At 50.5% G+C, this 16,013-nt stretch overlaps 1 protein-coding gene across 4 annotated transcripts in view; it reads left to right on the forward strand.

Moving 5' to 3' along the window:
• Nucleotides 1–6,396: 6,396 nt before the first annotated feature.
• unc13d (unc-13 homolog D (C. elegans)) overlaps nt 6,397–16,013 on the forward strand; it is a 495,771-nt gene continuing 486,154 nt past the window's right edge. Inside the window, exons 1-2 of one of the 4 annotated variants that reach the window (XM_038777597.1) lie at nt 6,397–6,526; nt 13,432–13,542. The gene's annotated coding sequence lies outside the window, so the exon portion shown is untranslated. Of the gene's footprint in view, nt 6,527–13,334; nt 13,543–16,013 lie in introns of those variants that run through there. The other 3 variants (XM_038777599.1, XM_038777598.1, XM_038777596.1) reach the window with 3 other exon arrangements.

Here is a 16,013-nt window from a genome sequence, read left to right on the forward strand (position 1 = left end):
CCGAGGTGGTGGAGTCAGAGTCATTAGGGACATTTAGTCGACTCTTAGACAGGCACATGGACAACAGTAAATTAAAGGGGTGTAGGTTAGATTGATCTTAGATTAGGATAAATGGTCGGCATAACATCGTGGGCTGAAGGGCCTGTACTGTGCTGTACTGTTCTATGTTCTAGGTAGATCTAAATAGGAAGAGGTACCTGGGCAGTACGTTCATTTTGTCTGCACTCTCCCCGTGAGGGCGAGTGGGAGTGTGTTCCACCTTTTTGACTTCCTCTGTCAGACTGATGAGGTTCCATTTGTGGATCCCTGTCCAGTCACGAGCGATTTAGATCCCCAGGTAGCGGAATTTGTGTCGGGCTGCTTTAAACGGCAGTTCCATCAGTGCTGCTCCCCCCTACTTGTGGGTTGACCGGGAAGATCTCGCTTTTGCCCATGTTGAGTTTGCAGCCCGAGAAGGCACCAAACTCTTTCAAGGCGTGATTAGAATTAGAATTAGAACAGTACAGCACAGAACAGGCCCTTCGGCCCTCAATGTTGTGCCGAGCAATGATCACCCTACTCAAACCCACGTATCCACCCTATACCAGTAACCCAACAACCCCCATTAACATTATTTTTTAGGACACTAAGGGCAATTTAGCCTGGCCAATCCACCTAACCCGCACATCTTTGGACTGTGGGAGGAAACCGGAGCACCCGGAGGAAACCCACGCACACACGGGGAGGACGTGCAGACTCCGCACAGACAGTGACCCAGCCGGGAATCGAACCTGGGACCCTGGAGCTGTGAAGCATTGATGCTAACCACCATGCTACCGTGGTGCCCATAAATGATGATTCGTTCCATGCTGCTTTGCGGATCCGAGATGTAGAGGAGCAGGTTATCTGCATAGATTGAGACTCTGCTCTCTGCCTCCCCTTTGGATCCCCCTCCAGTTTTTTGCTAATCTGAGAGCGATCGCTAGTGGTTCGATCGCTAGGGCGAATAGCAACGGGGACAGCGAGAATCTCTGCCTGCTGCCCCTGTGCATCTGGAAGTATTGGGAGTTGGTGTTGTTTGTCCGTACGCTCACCAGGAGGTGAACCCTGATCCGAGCCCAAACCTCTCCAGTACCTAGAATGAGGTACTGCCACTCGACTCTGTCAAAGGCCTTTTCGGCGTCCAGGGAGATGATCACCTCTGGTGTTCTCTCCTTGGATGGGGTCATTATCATGTTCAGCAGATGCCTGATGTTTGATGTTAGCTGTCTACCGTTGACAAAGCTTTGCCTCAGTGTTCGTGTAGGGACCCCCGTGCCTGGCGGAGTTGGTGTATTGCTTTCCTCGTGGAGAGCAGGTCAAATCCATTTCCTCTCTGCGAGGAGCTCTACGGTCGGGGCCTCAGAGTCAACCTCCAGTATGGAGTCAACCAGCTGCTGCCCAGCCGTCCTTTCCTCTCTTGTCTCTTTGCACTTTGAAGGCGATAATTTCACCTCTAATCACGGCCTTTAACACCTTCCAGAACATAAGAACATGACATAAGAACTAGCAGCAGGAGTAGGCCATCTGGCCCCTCGAGCCTGCTCCTCCATTCAATTAGATCATGGCTGATCTTTTGTGGACTCAGCTCCACTTTCCAGTCCAAACACAATAACCCTTAATCCCTTTATTCTTCAAAAAACGATCTATCTTTACCTTAAAAACATTTAATGAAGGAGCCTCAACTGCTTCACTGGGCAAGGAATTCCATAGATTCACAACCCTTTGAGTGAAGAAGTTCCTCCTAAACTCAGTCCTAAACCTACTTCCCCTTATTTTGAGGCGATGCCCCCTAGTTCTGCTTTCATCCGCCAGTGGAAACAACCTGCCCGCAGCTATCCTATCTATTTCCTTCATAATTTTATATGTTTCAATAAGATCCCCCCTCATCCTTCTAAATTTCAACGAGTACAGTCCCAGTCTACTCAACCTCTCCTCGTAATCCAACCCCTTCAGCTCTGGGATTAACCTAGTGAATCTCCTCTGTACACCCTCCAGCGCCAGTACGTCCTTTCTCAGGTAAGGAGACCAAAACTGAACACAATATTCCAGGTGTGGCCGCACTAACACCTTATACAACTGCAGCATAACCTCCCTAGTCTTAAACTTCATCCCTCTAGCAATGAAGGACAAAATTCCATTTGCCTTCTTAATCATTTGTTGCACCTGTAAACCAACTATTTGCGACTGATGCACTAGCGCACCCAGGTCACTCTGCACAGCAGCATGTTTTAATATTTTATCATTTAAATAATAATCCCTTTTCCTGTTATTCCTACCAAAATGGATAACCTCACATTTGTCAACATTGGGGCTGGTTTAGCACACTGGACTAAATCGCTGGCTTTTAAAGCAGACCAAGGCAGGCCAGCACAGTTCTATTCCCGTACCAGCCTCCCCGAACAGGTGCCGGAATGTGGCGACTAGGGGCTTTACACAGTAACTTCATTGAAGCCTACTCGTGACAATAAGCGATTTTCATTTCATTTCATTTCATTTTTCAGTGTATTCCATCTGCCAGACCATTCACTTAACCTATCCAAATCCCTCTGCAGACTTCTAGTATCCTCTGCACTTTTCGCTTTATCACTCATCTTAGTGTCGTCTGCAAACGTGGACACATTGCACTTGGTCCCCAATTCCAAATCATCTATGTAAATTGTGAACAATTGTGGGCCCAACACTGATCCCTGAGGGACACCACTAGCTACTGATTGCCAACCAGAGAAACACTCATTAATCCCCACTCTTTGCTTTCTATAAATTAACCAATCCTCTATCCATGCTACTACTTTACCCTTAATGCCATGCATCTTTATCTTATGCAGCAACCTTTTGCGTGGCACCTTGTCAAAGGCTTTCTGGAAATCCAGATATACCACATCCATTGGCTCCCCATTATCTACCGCACTGGTAATGTCCTCAAAAAATTCCACTAAATTAGAACATAGAACATAGAACAGTACAGCACAGAACAGGCCCTTCGGCCCTCAATGTTGTGCCGAGCCATGATCACCCTACTCAAACCCACGTATCCACCCTATACCCGTAACCCAACAACCCCCCCCTTAACCTTACTTTTTTATTAGAACACTATGGGCAATTTAGCATGGCCAATCCACCTAACCCGCACATCTTTGGACTGTGGGTGGAAACCGGAGCACCCGGAGGAAACCCACGCACACAGGGGGAGGACGTGCAGACTCCACACAGACAGTGACCCAGCCGGGAATCAAACCTGGACCCTGGAGCTGTGAAGCATTTATGCTAACCACCATGCTACCCTGCTAACCACCATGCTACCCTGCTATTAACCTGCTATTAGTTAGACATGACCTGCCCTTTATGAACCCATGCTGTGTCTACCCAATGGGACAATTTCCATCCCGATGCCTCGCTATTTCTTCCTTGATGATAGATTCCAGCATCTTCCCTACTACCGAAGTTAAGCTCACTGGCCTATAATTGCCCGCTTTCTGCCTACCTCTTTTTTAAAACAGTGGTGTCATGTTTGCCAATTTCCAATACGCGGGACCACCCCAGAGTCTAGTGAATTTTGGTAAATTATCACTAGCGCATTTGCAATTTCCCTAGCCATCTCTTTTAGCACTCTGGGATGCATTCCATCAGGGCTAGGAGACTTCTCTACCTTTAGCCCCATTAACTTGCCCATCACTAACTCCTTAGTGATAACAATCATCTCAAGGTCTTCACCTGTCATAGCCTCATTTCTATCAGTCACTGGCATGTTATTTGTGTCTTCCACTGTGAAGACCGACCCAAAAAACATATTCAGTTCCTCAGCCATTTCCTCATTTCCCATTATTAAATCTCCCTTCTCATCCTCTAAAGGACCAATATTTACCTTAGCCACTCTTTTTTGTTTTATATATTTGTAGAAACTTTTACTATCTGTTTTTATAATCTGAGCAAGTTTATTCTCATAATCTATTTTACTCTTCTTTATAGCTTTATAGCATGATTGCATAGTGGTTAGCACAATTACTTCACAGCTCCAGGGTTCCAGGTTCGATTCCCGGCTTAGGTCACTGTCTGTGCGGAGTCTGCACGTTCTCCCCGTATGTGTGTGGGTTTCCTCCGGGTACTCTGGTTTCCTCCCACAGTCCAAAGATGTGCAGGTTTGGTGGATTGGCCATGCTAAATTGCCCTTAAGTGTCCAAAATTGTCCTTCGTGTTGGGTGGGGTTACTGGGTTATGGGGATAGGGTGGGGGTGTGGGCTTGGGTAGGGTGCTCTTTCCAAGAGCCGGTGCAGACTCGATGGGCCGAATGGCCTCCTTCGGCACTGTAAATTCTATGATAACCTAAGATAATCCCAGGTTCGATTCCCGGCTTGGGTCACTGACTGTGGGGAGTCTACACATTCTCCCCGTGTCTGCGTGAGTTTCCTCTGGGTGCTCCGGTTTCCTCCCACAAGTCCCGAAAGGCGTGTTGTCAGGTGAATTGGACATTCTAAATTCTCCCTCCATGTATCTGAACAGACGCCGGAATAGAACATAGAACAGTACAGCACAGAACAGGCCCTTCGGCCCTCAATGTTGTGCCGAGCCATGATCACCCTACTCAAACCCACATATCCACCCTATACCCGTAACCCAACAACACCCCCCTTAACCTTACTTTCATTAGGACACTATGGGCAATTTATCATGGCCAATCCACCTAACCCGCACATCTTTTGGACTGTGGGAGGAAACCGGAGCACCCGGAGGAAACCCACGCACACAGGGGGAGGATGTGCAGACTCCACACAGACAGTGACCCAGCCGGGAATAGAACCTGGGACCCTGGAGCTGTGAAGAATTTATACTAACCACCATGCTACCCTGCTGCCCCTAATGTGGAATAGAACATAGAACATAGAACACTACAGCGCAGTACGGGCCCTTCGGCCCTCGATGTTGCGCCGACCTGTGAAACCATCTGAAGCCTATCTGACCTACACTATTCCATTTTCATCCATATGTCTATCCAGTGACCACTTAAATGCCCTTAAAGTTGGCGAGTCTACTACTGTTGCAGGCAGGGCGTTCCACACCCCTACTACTCTCTGAGTAAAGAAACTGCCTCTGACATCTGTCCTATATCTCTCACCCCTCAATTTAAAGCTATGTCCCCTCGTGTTGGTCATCACCATCCGAGGAAAAAGGCTCTCACTGTCCACCCTATCTAACCCTCTGACTATCTTATATGTCTCTATTAAGTCACCTCTCAGCCTTCTCCTCTCTAACGAAAACAACCTCAATTCCCTGAGCCTTTCCTCGTAAGACCTTCCCTCCATACCAGGCAACATCCTAGTAAATCTCCTCTGAACCCTTTCCAAAGCTTCCACATCCTTCCTATAATGTGGTGACCAGAACTGCACGCAGTACTCCAGGTGTGGCCGCACCAGAGTTATGTACAGCTGCAGCATGACCCTGTGGTTCCGAAACTCAATCCCCCTGCTTATAAAGGCTAGCACACCATATGCCTTCTTAACAGCCCTATTAACCTGGGTGGCAACTTTCAAGGATTTATGTACCTGGATGCCGAGATCTCTCTGTTCATCTACACTACCAAGAATCTTGCCATTAGCCCAGTACTCTGCATTCCTGTTACTCCTTCCAAAGTGAACCACCTCACACTTTTCCGCATTAAACTCCATCTGCCACCTCTCAGCCCAGCTCTGCAGCTTATCTATGTCCCTCTGTATCCTATAACATCCTTCAGCACTATCCACAACTCCACCGACCTTCGTGTCATCTGCAAATTTACTAACCCATCCTTCTACACCCTCTTCCAGGTCATTTATAAAAATGACAAACAGCAGTGGCCCCAAAACAGATCCTTGCGGTACACCACTAGTAACTGAACTCCAGGATGAACATTTGCCATCAACCACCACCCTCTGTCTTCTTTCAGCTAGCCAATTACTGATCCAAACCGCTAAATCACCTTCAATTCCATACTTCCTTATTTTCTGCAATAGCCTACCGTGGGGAACCTTATCAAACGCCTTACTGAAATCCATATACACCACATCAACAGCTTTACCCTGGAATGTGGCGACTCAGGGCTTTTCACGGTAACTTGATTGCAGTGTTAATGTAAGCCTACTTGTAGCCTTACATAAAGATTATTATTATTATCTATAACCATTTTAGGGCTTCCAGTGACAACGATGTGCTGAGCATTCGCATGTCAGGTGCCAAAAAAGACGCAGTAACTCATTCAACAACCTCAGTAAGTCAGAGGAAGGAAGAAAGAGAGGGGGAATACAAGAAAAAACGCCCGGAAAAAGCCAAATTAGAGGCCGAGTAGAGACCAGGAGTGGAAGGGGCCAGGAACGACCACACTCAGATGAGCCAACCAGCGCTCGAGACGGAGCAAGTTTCACCGCAGCAAAAGGAGCAAGGCAGACACGAATAAGCTCCCCCCACACCAGGGGGAAGAGGGAAGGCATCCTTCACCAAGGCACTGAGGGAGCACCAACAGGAGATAAAGGCAGAGGTAAAAGCAGACATAGAGGCCACGGTGGCTGAGACTCTGGTCCAAATGCAGCTCGCCCTGAGCAGAACGGAGAAGAGACTGGAAGCTCAAGGTGCGACCATCAAGGACATGGAAAAGGCCTCAACTGACTGGAGTGATCAGATCGTGGCACTGGAGAAAGAGGTGCCGAGGTTGGTCGCGACGCAGGGCAGTCTGAAAGATAAAGTAGAGGACTAGGACAACCGCTCAAGAAGGCAAAACCTGCGGATTGTGGGTCTACCAGAGGGAATCGAAGGTTTGTGGCCCAGATGCCAGGCAACCTGGTGGGAAGAGAAACTTTCCCCAACCCACCAGAAATAGACAGGGCACCCTGGTCGCTGTGCCCGAAACCCAAAGCTGGGGAACAGCGGTAATAGACAAACTGCACCCATACCAGGACAGAGAAAGAATCCTGTGCTGGGCCAGACAGTCCAAGAACTGTTGCTGGGAAGGACACAGAAAAAGGAAATAAGGAAATACCAGGACAATATCAGGACATTGGGGCTGACCTGGCTAGGTCTCGGGCAGAGTTCAACAGGGCAAAAGCAGCCCTGCATAAGAACGGCATATGCTTTGTTACGCTGTACCCAGCAGGGGAATCGATAAGGAGCCCCTGGCAAGCAACAATGATAAGCAGGAGAGGGGGGGGGTGGGGTGCAGCACCTCGTTCCCCCCACCGCCAGCCGCCAACCTCGCTCCCCCCACCACCGCGACCCCCCCAGCACCTCACTCCCCCCCACCGCCGGCCGCCCACCTCGCTCCCCCCACCACGCTCCCCCCACCACCGCAACCCCCCCAGCACCTCACTCCCCCCCACCGCCGCAACCCCCCCAGCACCTCGCTCCCCCCACCACCCCCCACCCACCACCGCGACCTCCCCAGCACCTCACTCTCTCTACGAGTGGGTCAGTCTTGTGCGTCCGGGTGTGCTTCCGGAGGAGAATCGGGCCCGGTGTTTTTAACCATGCTGGGAGCGAAACCCCCATGGTAGTGCCCCTGGAGAAAACGAATAGCCGCTCGTGAGGGATCTGGTTGGTGGCCGTACATAGGAGGGACCTAATAGCATGGAGCGCGTCAGGGAGGACTTCCTGCCAATGGGAGATCGGGAGTTTCCTGGACCTCGGTGATGAGGGATACCTCCTACCTGCGAGGTAGTGCCTCCAGTGACGTATCGCTTCCACAATGGCTTGTGCTTCCTTTTCGACTGAGGAGTGTCGAAGTTCTGAAGCGGAGAGGGTTCGGGAGAAAAAGGCGAGTGGTCTCCCTGCCTGATTTAGTGTGGCTGCAAGAGCGACCTCTGAGGCATTGCTCTCTACCTGAAAGGGGACAGATTCATCCACAGCCCACATGGCCGCTTTGGTGATGTCCTTAATACGAGTGAAGGCCTGACGAGCCTCATCCGATAGGGGGAAGAGTGTGGCCTTAAATAGTGGGCGTGCTTTGTCCGCATATTGAGGGACCCACTGGGCATAGTATGAGAAGAATCCCAGGCACCTTTTGGGGGCCCTGGGACAGTGAGGAAAAGGGAGTTCTAAGAGCATACGGTCCGGGTTCGGGCCCAGGACTCCGTTCTCCACGACATAGCCGAGGATGGCTAGCCTGATTGTGTGGAAAACGCATTTCTCCGTGTTATAGGTAAGGTTGAGTTTCTGGGCAATCCGGAGAAATGGATCGAGGTTAGCATCATGGTCCTGCTGGTTGTGGCCGCAGATGGTGACGTTATCCAGGTACGGAAACGTGGCCCGCAGCCCGTACTGGTCCACCATTCAGTCCATTGCTCGTTGGAACACCGAGACCCCATTAGTGATGCCAAAGGGAAGGGCAGCACGGTGGCCTAGTGGTTAGCACAACCGCCTCACGGCGCTGAGGTCCCAGGTTCGATCCCGGCTCTGGGTCACTGTCCGTGTGGAGTTTGCACATTCTCCCCGTGTCTGCGTGGGTTTCGCCCCCACAACCCAAAAATGTGCAGAGTAGGTGGATTGGCCACGCTAAATTGCCCCTTAATTGGAAAAAATAATTGGGTAATCTAAATTTATAGAAAAAAAAAGTGATGCCAAAGGGAACCTGGAGGCCGTGGAAGAGGCGGCCGTCAGCCTCAAACGCCGTGAAGTGGCGATTCTCCGGGCGGATTGGGAGCTGAGGGTATGCAGACTTCAGATCCACCGTGGAAAAGACTTTATAGTGGGCGATCTGATTTACCATGTCTGCAATTCTGGGGAGGGGAGCGTGAACCGATTAATGGTTTGGCTATAGTCCACCACCATTCGGAATTTTTCCCCGGTTTTGACGACCACCACCTGAACTCTCCAGGGGCTGTTACTGGCCTCTATGATCCCCTCATGTAGGAGCCTATGGACCTCAGTTCTGATAAATACCCTGTCCTGCAGGCTGTACCGCCTGCTGCGAGTGGCTATGGGTTTGCAGTCTGGCGTGAGATTGGCAAAGAGTGGAGGGGGGTCGATTTTTAGAGTGACGAGGCTGCAACTAGTGAGTGGGGGTAGGGGCCCGCCGAAGCGAAGTGTGAGGCTTTTCAGGTTGCACTGGAAATCGAGTTTCAGTAGGAGTGGGGCACAGAGTTCAGGGAGCACGCACAGCTGGAAGTTCGAGTAGCTAGTGCCCTGAATCGTTAGGGTCGCGACGGTGCGCCCTTGGAGGTGAACAGAGCGGGAGCCCGAAGCGGGGGAGATAGTTTGCCGTGCAGGGAAAATAGGGAGCGAACAGCGTCTTACCAGTTCTGGGTGTACGAAGCTATCAGTGCTCCCGGAGTCGAAGAGGCATGGTGTACTGTAGCCGTTGATCTGAACGGTCATCATAGAATTTCGGAGGTGCTTTGGTCGTGACTGGTCCAGTATCACTGCGCTTAGTTGCAGGTAGTCGGCGGCTCGATCTGCTGTGCTGGAGTGGCTCCGTGATGACTGCCCTCTGAGTTTGGAATCTTCTAGTCGAATTTCTGAGTTGGAAGAGGATGGAGCCCAAGATGGCCACCCCCATGAGTCGCACATGGCCGGCCGCATGGAGGAGGATTGCCAAGATGGTCACCCCATGGGTCGCACATGGCCGGCCGCATGGAGGAGGATTGCCAAGATGGTCACCCCATGGGTCGCACATGGCCGGCCGCATGGAGGAGGATTGCCAAGATGGCCACCCCCATGAGTCGCACATGTTGGGTGGGGGCAGAGTCGGCATACAGGCTGCAGCATTTCGGGGCCTGCAGGCCTGTGGATTCTGGAAACGAGTGCTCTGGGCTGCGGGGGAGTTAGGAGAGGAGGCCTGCTTTGCCAGGCAGACCCGGGCATAGTGTCCTTTGCGACCGCAGCTGCTGCAGGCCGTGTTACGGGCCGGGCAGTACTGCCGTGGGTGCTGGGGCTGCCCGCAAAAGTGGCACAGTGGAGCTGCATGATGGCTGGGTGGTCGCGTGGTGCAGGCCTGGGGCAGTCGCTGGTTGGGGGCCCAGGATGGGGTCGCTTGGTCCGCGGGGAACGAGGTGAGGCTGCGGAATGAGACCTCCATAGTGGTAGCTAGTTCTACCATGTCCTCTAAGTTCTGGGCCCCTTTTTCTAACAACACGTGAAGCGGTTCCTCAGGTAGTGGTTTGCCTTTTGTCGTTCAGGGTGCGTTTTGTGGGGGGGGGAGCGAGGTGCTTCCTCACCCCCCCCCCCCCCCCCCCCACCTCGTCGGTGTGCTGTTGCTCCTTGCCAGGAGCCCCTTATCGCTTACCCTGCTGTCGCTGTTCCAGCCCGCATTCGGCGGACACTGTGAAGAAATGTTTTTAAAAAGAAAAATTTTTAGAGTATCCAATTATTATTACTTTTTTTACAATTAAGGGACAATTTAGCGTGGCCAATCCACCTAACCTGCACATCTTTGTGTTGTGGGGCTGAAACCCACGCAGACATGGGGAGAATGTGCAAACTCCACACTGACAGTGACCCAGGGCCGGGATTCGAATACGGGTCCTCAGCGCCGCAGTCCCAGTGCAAACCACTGCCCCACATGCTGCCGAAGAAATGTTCTTTGCCTTGGTGTGTGACCCAGAGCTTCGCTGGGTACAGCATACCAAAGTGTACACCATTCTTGTACAGGGCTGCTTTTGCCCTATTGAACTCAGCCCGTTTCCTGTCCAGGTCCGCCCCAATGGCCTGGTATATCCCAATACTATGTCCTTCCCAGCGGCAGTTCTTGGCCTGTCTGGCCCAGCGCTGGATTCTTTCTCGGTCCTGGCACTGGTGCAGTTTGGCTATTACTGCCCTCGGTTGCTCCCGGCTTTGGGTTTTGGACGCAGCGACCGATGTGCCCTGTCCATTTCTGATGGGTTGGGGAAAGTTTCCCTCCCCACTAAGTTGCCGTGCATCTCAGCCACGTAAATCGTGGGGTCCCGGTCTTCGATCCTCTCCGGTAGGCCCACAATCCGCATGTTTTGCCTTCTCGAGCAGTTCCCTTGATCTTCCACTTTGCCCTGCAGACTGCCCTGTGTCGCGACCAACCTCGCCTCCTCTTTCTCCAGTGCCACGATCCAATCACTCTGGTCAGTTGAGGTCCTTTCCACGTCCTTGATGGTAGCCTCCATAGTGGAGGCCGTGCGACACTGGAGGCACTACCTAGCCGGTAGGAGGTTCACCCTCGTCACCGACCAGCAGTCGGTCACCTTTATGTTCGATAACTCACAACGGGGCAAAATAAAGAATGACAAAATTCTGAGGTGGCGAATAGAGCTCTCCACCTATACATACAATATTAAATATCGCCCAGGGAAGCTCAACAAGTCCCCAGATGCCCACATGGCACGTGCGCCAACGCACAATTGGACCGCCTGAGATCCATCCTCTGCCACCCTGGGGTCACCCGGCTTGCCCACTTCATCAAGTCCTGCAACCTACCCTACTCCACAGGGGACGTCAAGGCCATGACTAAGGCATGCCAGATCTGTGCGGGATGCAAACCGCAATTCTATCGACCAGACAAGGCCCGCCTGATAAAGGCCTCTGGGCCCTTTGAGCGACTAAGCGTGGCCCCTCCCGTCCACCAACCGCAACATCTATTTCCTCACCGTCATCGATGAGTTCTCCCGCTTCCCTTTTGCTCTCCCCTGCCCCGATATGACCTCGGCCTCCGTGATCAAAGCACTGCGCAGCATCTTCACACTGTTTGGTTTCCCCGCTTATATCCACAGCGACCGGGGTACATCGTTCATGAGCGATGAGCTGCGTTGGTACCTGCCCAGCAAGGGCATCGCCTCGAGCAGGACGACGAGCTATAACCCGCGAGGAAACGGGCAAGTGGAGAGGGAGAACGTGACAGTTTGGAAGGCTGTCCTCCTAGCCCTACGGTCAAGGAGTCTCCCAATCGCCCGCTGGCAGGAGGTCCTACCCGATGCCCTGCACTCCATTAGGTCGCTCCTCTGTACGGCTACGAACGAGACCCCTCACAATCGTTTGTTTGTCTTCCCCAGGAAGTCCACCTCTGGGGTCTCGCTTCCACCCTGGCTGACGACTCCGGGTCCAGTCCTACTCCGGAGACACGTGAGGAGCCATAAAACGGATCCAATAGTCAAGAGGGTCCACCTGCTGCACGCAAACCCTCAATATGCCTACGTCGAGCACCCCGACGGCAGGCAGGATACTGTCTCCCTGCGAGACCTGGCACCCGCTGGCTCTCCCACCGACCCCACCAATTCTCCCACCGACCCCGACGTTTTCCCCACCGACCCCCCCCTTCTATCGACGCTCCCCGCCCCGCACCGACCGCCGACTCCGACAGCGCCCCCCCCATAGCGCCCCCTTCCCCCCAGCCAGCGCCGGCACCGATCACCCTAATCACCCCTGATACCCCCCCCCCCCCTCCAAGGTGGGCAAAGGCTCAGCCAACTGTGCTCCTGGATATATCACCATCGGAACCGACCGCATCCACGGCGCCACCACCAGAGCGGCGAAAGTCAGCACGGACGATCAGACCGCCACAAAGACTGAACTTATAACTCCACTTCACCCCCGACGGACTATATGTTTTTTCTAAACAGGGGGTGAATGTGATGAATGTGATAACTGCTTTAAACGGTACCTGCCCTTTAATACCTTGCCCCTTTAAGATGCTTGGAACCCTGCTACGCCCCCAGGAAACGGTATATAGGATAAGGCTCCATGTGGTGAGCACACTTCTCTCGGATGCTGTTCAGTTCTCTGTAGATTAAAGCCTTTTGATTACCGACCTCACTCTCGCGTCGTAATTACAATGCAATACCGTGGTTTACCACAGCTACACCTGACAAACTCTGCCCCATTGAAGCCTGTAGCACTAAGTGAGTCCCAGTCAATATAGTAGCCCAGGCTCCTTCTCCTGATCAATCTAGAGCAGTCCCTGCTCCCCAGGTGACCTTGTGTTATAAGGCTCATGGTGATGTGGACCGTTGTTGATTAGCCCATTGTTATGAAGCACGCTAAGGTAGAATGGCCTGTGACAATCTTGATCTGGACTCACATATGACAGATTTTTAAGTGGGCATTTGAGCATATGGCAGTTGGTCACTAAGAGCCAGTGACTTGTACTCCAGCAGAAATCCTGAGAGCCTTGTAGGGGATGGGGTGCATAAAAGAAACTGTCAACAAAAGTCTCCCCCTCTTAAGTTCGACAAGCAACAGGAAGTCATGTTTGGCACCCCAGCATCTCTGGGGCTGATCATGTGGTGTGTTTTATGTGCTGCTGGGACTGGAGAGCTGGACAGCTGACGTTTCCTGTGCTGTTGAATGGTTAGGTACAGATAAGCTTGTGGTTTCCTCTGATGTTGGAAAATATGTCGCAAGCTTGAGAGCTCAAGTAGCTGTCTGCAACTCTGAACTTCAAGAAAGTCATTTGCCACTTTGTAAAATGAATCATGCTTTCTTCCTTGGTAGGTGATCCTGCGGCGCATGATGAACGAATGTATCAGTTTGATTGATCAGTCTCGCTGGGTTCTAAGAACAACCCAATTCTCATATCCGTCTGCCTAACGCAAGTACCTCAGAGTAAGTTACAAATTTCTGACAATCTTCCATTACACTGTCTTTTCTAAACAAGCTGATGGTTTTTTTTGTCTTTCTTGACTTTTGCTTACTTTGGTCGATGTGCAGGTTGTATTTTTGGTTCTGTGCTGCTGTAATTTTGAGCCCATGAAGTGAAGCAGGTCGCTCTATCTCTCTCTTGTTCTTGATCGGGGAGAAACAGCTAGGCCTGTAACACTCTCTATACACATATACACAGAGTTTTACATCATTTAGTATAACGTTTGTCCACTAACCAGGTACATCGTGTATGAACAATTACAAAGAATATTTCTAAAGCTAAGATGAATAAATTTTTGTTTAGTTAGTATATCAAGCGAAGGTGGATAAATGGAGCTGAGGTACAGATAAGCCATATTTAAATGAACGACAGAACAGGTTTGAAAGGCTGAATAGCCTAATGTTCCTAACAGCTCTTCTGAGCATTTAGAACAAAATAAGAGATGGCTTTCAAAGCAAATACAGACTAGATGAGCTTAAAGTGAGGGTAAGACAGCCTTTGTAAAAATTTCAAGCAAGGAGTCATAATGTGTTTTCTAACAGTTTTCTATTTTCAGAATTCAAACAATATCAGTAATATGGGAGGAGTGAGCTGAGCATCAAAGAGACTGAGATGGTGACTAAACCTTTCAGGAGTTTGGGGCGGCAGAGGATATACTGACAGATGTGCCTTAAGTGCAGCAATATGTTGAGTTTGTTGTCTTAACTCGCGTCCAAGGAAGTCCTGAAAAGCAACAATATTTGATATCAGTGGTGATAGGGGTACCCAATAAAATATTGATTAGAATTATTCAATTTTGAGGGCAGCACGGTGGTGTCGTGGTTAGCACTGCTGCCTCATGGCGCCGAGGTCCCAGGTACGATCCTGACCCCGGGACACTGTCCATGTGGAGTTTGCACATTCTCCTCGTGTTTGCGTGGGTTTCGTCCCCACAACCCAAAGGTGTGCAGGGTAGGTGTATTGGCCACGTTTAATTGCCCCTTAATTGGAAAAAATGAATTGGGTATTCTAAATATATATAAAAAAAGAATTATTCAGTTTTCTCACCCCTTCAATGTATTCTACTTTCTAATCTATGCTGATTGTTATTAACGAGGAGGTGCTGCCATTAGTAGAGGTGTTAACGGTATAACAAAACTGTTGGTCAGGACACAGTATATGGTCTATAGGTCAATTATGTCTATGAGATGGTGAGAAAAGCATACTTTAGATCCATAAAAACCGTACAGTGCAGAAGGAAGTTATTCAGCCCATTAGGTTTACACCAACTCTCAGAAAGAGCACCATACCTAGGCCCACTGCCTCGCCCTATCCCGTAACCCCACAAAAGGAACAATTGACCAAGGCCAATCCATATAACCTGTACATCTTTTGACTGGGAGGTAACCGGAGCTCCCGAAGGAAACCCACACAGACATGTGGAGAAAGTACAAACTCCACACAGACAGTCACCCAAAACCAGAATTGATTCTGGGTCTCTGGTGCTGTGAGACAGCAGTGCTAACCACTGTGCTACCCTTCATTTTTCAAAAATTAATTTACGGGATGTAGACATCACTGGTTTGGCCAGTATTTATTGCCCATCCTTAGTTGCCCTTCAGAAGGTGGTGGTGAGTTGCCTTCTTGAATTGCTGCAGTCCTTGAGGTGCAGGTACACCCACTACCTGGGGCTGGTTTAGCACAGTGGGCTAAACAGCTGGCTTGTAATGCAGAACAAGGCAGCAGCGCGGGTTCAATTCCCGTACTGACCTCCCCGAACAGGCGCCGGAATGTGGTGACTAGGGGCTTTTCACAGTAACTTCATTGAAGCCTACTCGTGACAATAAGCTATTATTATTATTATTATTACTGTGCTGTTAGGGAGGGAGTAATTTACGGTCCTTGGTTTGATGCCGAGTGGTCCGTCGGTTTCATTCCCTTTTTGTGTTTTCGTATCGGTTGAATAGAACTGAGTGACTGGCTAGGCCATTTAAGAGTCAACCACATTGCTGTGGGGTCTGAAGTCACATGGAGGCCAGACCAGAAAGGATGGCAGAAGATTTCCCTCCCTGAAGGGCATTCGTGAACCAGATGGGTTTTTAACGACAATCGACACAATCGACAATGGTGTCATGATCATCATTGGAATTTTAATTCAAGAGATTTTTATTCAGTTAAAATTCCATCACCTGGTGTGATGGGATTCAAACCCAGGTCCCCAGATCCTTATCCTGGGTTGCTGGATTACTAGTCCTTGCCAGTACCTCCCCTTCAAAATGTTTAACATGTTTAGGATCAAGCGTCTCAATAATTAGGATAATAATGAATCAATGTGAGGAGGCTAACTGACTGGCATCGTCAGGTCATTGTGATGATCGGAATACCTTGCCCCTTTAAGAGGCTTGTGGTGATCGGAATACCTTGCCCCTTTAAGAGGCTTGTGATGATCGGAATA

The sequence above is a fragment of the Scyliorhinus canicula genome, chromosome 18 (genome assembly GCF_902713615.1).
Source record: "Scyliorhinus canicula chromosome 18, sScyCan1.1, whole genome shotgun sequence".
Lineage (NCBI taxonomy): Eukaryota > Metazoa > Chordata > Chondrichthyes > Carcharhiniformes > Scyliorhinidae > Scyliorhinus > Scyliorhinus canicula.